Below are 4,632 nucleotides of genomic sequence, written 5' to 3' on the forward strand. Positions count from 1 at the left end.
CTTATAGTGGTTAATAAACGCATTACAGACCCATTAATTGAGTCTTAAAAACGTACCTATTATGTAATTGTTAAACCTTTGCTAAGCATATTTTGCTGCTTTATGAGGGTAAAAACTGCTTTATAATTAATTTATTAAGAGTAAAATATTCTCTATGGAACAATGCTTATTAAGGTTAATAAATCCTTATTAAACTGCTAATTATGCATTTTGCAGGTACGGGATCTAAAGCGGGAACAATGCTTATTAAAGTCAATAAGTCCTTTATTAAACAGTTAATTAAGCATTTTACAGGTACGGGATCTAAAGCGGGAAATATGCTTTTTAAGGTTAATAAGTCCTTTAATATACACGTATTAACATTAACAAGAGTACTATAAGTTGTCAAGGTTGATAAAATCTCAAATTAAAAAACGACATATACTGTAAATGCAATGTTATGGCGGTGAAACACAGGAACACAATTTAAGCCAGCTCTTTTGAAAAATATATATTTATTGACTTTAAAAACTTCAGAAATTTAATGAAAAATATTCTTGTTCATCAACATTTAAAAAAAGGACTCGACTCAGACGAATCTGAGTGAGGCATCTCATGGCCGCAAGGGATGGTTGAGATTTTTTCTGGCTGGTCTTTCTTGTTACTGTATAAAGACAACACAAAGAAACATTGACCACAATTAGACAGTTTTATTGTAACAGCAGGCAGGTTACAATAAGCAATTAAGCCGTTTAGACATGGATTTAGCAAAAGGGGGTGCAGTTCACTATAAGGAATGTGTCCCTGAAGTTCCGGACACACAGTGTACATATCTATGTAACAAAATATATTTACTCTGTAATGATGACATTTTTGAAAAAAGTAATCATTGACTTACATTCAGATAGTTGAGGGGTCAGCACAGTAGTAACAATTTAGGATTCATTTTAAACAGTATCATTGACTAGACAGATTTTGGAGCATGACTTGGCCCCTTCCTGACAAGCTATCTTGACACAATTGTTAGTAGGAACGTTTGGTTACCTAGTTTCATATGATAGCATACGCTAAAAGTTTGCTAAAACATTGAGCATGCCAAAGCATCTGAAAGAAAGTAATGTAAGCTGTAAAAAGTTCACTAGCAAACAACTAGCTAGCTAGAACCAGCTAACGTTAAAATAGCATTGCATTCTTATTGGTTACATATTATACCACCAGGTGTAAGTGTGATTAGCTGTTACAAGCCGTTTTGAAAATCTGCTTCTTTTGACATCACAAGTGGGAGGTTTCACCTAGATCAGTGCTGGATAGATGAGCAACGTTTTCTACAGTCCACTGAGTAGGCTGGTAGACTGGTATATCCAGCACACATCTAGGTGGATATGCCCACTTGTGATGTCAGAAGAGGCAGATTTTCAAAACGGCTTGTAATGGCTAATCACACTCACACCTGGTGGTAAGTTTAAAGTCACCTTTAAACTTACCACCAGGTGTGAGTGTGATTAGGTAAGTTTAAAGTCACCTTTAAACTTACAAGAAGAGTCATCCTCCAGTTCGGACCTCTTCTTCTTATCTTATTCTGTGCTTGTGCATGTCAGTTTATGTTTTTCAAAGACCTGGTTTGGGGTACTGACGATTCCGAAGTGTTCTCCAAACGTTCGTCAAACACTTCGTCAAGCATTTGCGTCAAGCCAACAGCAACTTGCATAAACAGAACTTCCGGTTTGACAATTACCTTCAAAATAAAAGCCTTTAAAGGCTCTGATATCAGGCACAAAACAGATCACACTCACTCAACATGTGCGTTAGTAAGACTCAATAAATGGGTTTGTAATGCTTTTATTAACATCTATTAGAGACTCATAAGACTACTATTAATGTTATTAAGCAATAAATAAATTGATAACAAGTTTCTAATAAGTGCTTAAAAAAGTCTTATAATCTCACAATAAACATGTTATTATTAGCACTCATAGATAGTCTTATTAACACCAATTAATGTCAATAAGCATATAATAAGGGTCTTATTACCCTTATTATATATAAGGGTCTTATTACCATTAACCAAGGCTTATGACAAGAACCTTAATATAAAGCGTTACCCATTAAGGTTAGGAGAATTGACTCTCTGAATTGGGCCGTGGTTTCGAAAGATTTAGTTTGCTGGCACCGAAAACTCAGTGTCCTTCTGGACGGTCGGCCTAAACGTGAAAGACATCCATGTTTTTACACAACCATTGTAGCCGTGTGGACAGGGACTCTCTCTCTAAATTCAAAGGGTCTTTATTGGCATGGGAAACATCTCTCTCTCTGTATGTAAAAATATCTCTCTCCCTATCGCTCTCTGTTTGAAGATCTCTCTCTCTCTCTCTCACTGTCGCTCTCTCTCTCTCCCAATCTGTCTCTCTCTCTGTCTCTTTGTATATATATCTACAGTGTCACATTGACCAGCTCCCAGGCCACTACCACTACTGTTCTGTTCATGTTCTAGCGCGTCTAGCAGTTAGTTGTGTTGCAGTGGTGGCGGCGATGATGCATGACCATTACTGTACACCTCGGAGTGGACGAGGCCACACTGACTCAATGTGGTGGCATGGAAGAGACAGGGAGCAAGAGGGAGAGCGAGAGCGAGAGAGAGAGAGAGAGAGAGAGAGAGAGAGAGAGAGAGAGAGAGAGGACGAGAGAGGGCGAGAGGGAGGGAGAGAGAGAGAGAGAGAGAGAGAGAGAAAGAGAGGGAGAGAGAGAGAGAGAGAGAGAGAGAGAGAGAGGGAGCCACTCAAGCGTGGATCTCATCATTTTTGCGGCACTCATTTGGTGAAGGAAGAAAAAAATGTGCTTCCACATCTTTTTTTTTAAAATTCATTTTCCTCCTGTCTCGGCTTCACTCATTACTATAAATGAACAATGGCAGATCTGGCGGGCTTTGATGCTGTGATAATTGAAGACGCTCCGGTACAGAGATGAGCTTGGTATCGGCAAGCCCTGAGTCAATACAGAGCCCACCTTATGTTTAAACTCATTCTTGCCCTTGGGTTCTATTGTTTCATTCTTTATCTCTTTCTCTGGTAAGAGTGGACATCGTTAAGCTTGTCTACCAGAGGTTTAGGAGATTGAGAACTGTATGCATTGTGAACTTAGATCGTGCTTCTTCTTTTTTTTATGTTGGTGAGATGGGAGAGGTCTTGTTAGTTCAGCATATAAAAAATGGGACAAAAGACATTAAAACATAAGTACAACTTAATAAATGTAGAAGCAAAATTATAGAAGCTTAACGTATATCTGGCTTAGCTAAAACTACGTCAACCACTATAGATGCCAAGTGATGCTTTATGTCCCATACGGATGTCCCACAGATATGAAAGAAGTCAAAACAAGCCGATATCAAGTCACAGTACCAGACCAAGAATCCCTTTCTTAATCTAATAAAGTGTATCCTGAACCGTAATCTGTTTTCCACCCTGCCTAATCATCTGATTACTGTGGAGATCAATGTTGAGCTTGTCCGGAACGCTCCTCGCATACAGAAAGCTGGAATATAAGAAAGTCATGAGACTTCCAGAATTCGATTTAGACTCTATACTGGTCTATACTGGTCTATACTGATCCGTCTCCATCAGCCCGTGGTGCTCGTACTTTAGGAACATCCGGTCAGAAGGTTTCACCTCCAGGAGGTCACGGCCATCCACATGTTGCAGTGACGTACAGTAGAGGAGGCTTCAACATCCATGACTGAGCTAAGACAATGGGGCCCACGGGCTATCTTTGTGTGTATGTATGTATGTATGCAGGGTGCGATTTGCCGGTGGGGATGGTGGGGATTATCCCCCCCTCTGGTTTACACGTCCTACCCTCTGCTGAATTATTTTTATCCTCGGTGGGGATAAAAATTAAAAATAAAAATTATCCCCCGCACCCAAAGTATTTTCACCATTACATCGTAATAATTAACAACCAAAATACACAGGGTCTGTCTTCATTTTGAAACATTTTAAAATGTTTCTCAAAATTATCCCCCCTCTGGTTTTTTCACAAATCGCACCCTGTATGTATGTATGTATGTATGGTTGTATGTATGTACTGTATGTATGTATGTATGTACTGTATGTATGTACTGTACATATGTATATACGTATGTATGTATGTATGTATGTATGTATGTTTATATCATACAAACATACATACATACATATATAATTACAAATTGTATGTATGTATGTATGTATGTATGTATGTATGTGTATATGTATGTACTGTATGTATGGATGTATGTTTGTATGTATGTATGTATGCATGAATGTATGTACTGTATGTATGTATATTTGTATGTATGTATGTTTCTAGGTATGCATGTTTACATGGATGGATGCTCTCTGTGTCTGTCAAACTATCTTTCTATCCGTCTATCTGTATCTATCTATCTATCTATCTATCTATCTATCTATCTATCTATCTATCTATCTATCTATCTATCTATCTATCTATCTATCTGTCTATCTGTCTGTCTGTCTGTCTGTCTGTCTGTCTGTCTGTCTGTCTGTCTGTCTGTCTGTCTGTCTGACTGTCTGTCATTCTGTCTATCTATATTCTTGCTTATGGATTTATTATCATATGAACTGACAATTCAAATATTTATGAAAATTATTCTGACAAATG

Source organism: Pollachius pollachius (genome assembly GCF_949987615.1).
Source record: "Pollachius pollachius genome assembly, chromosome: 14".
Taxonomy (NCBI): domain Eukaryota; kingdom Metazoa; phylum Chordata; class Actinopteri; order Gadiformes; family Gadidae; genus Pollachius; species Pollachius pollachius.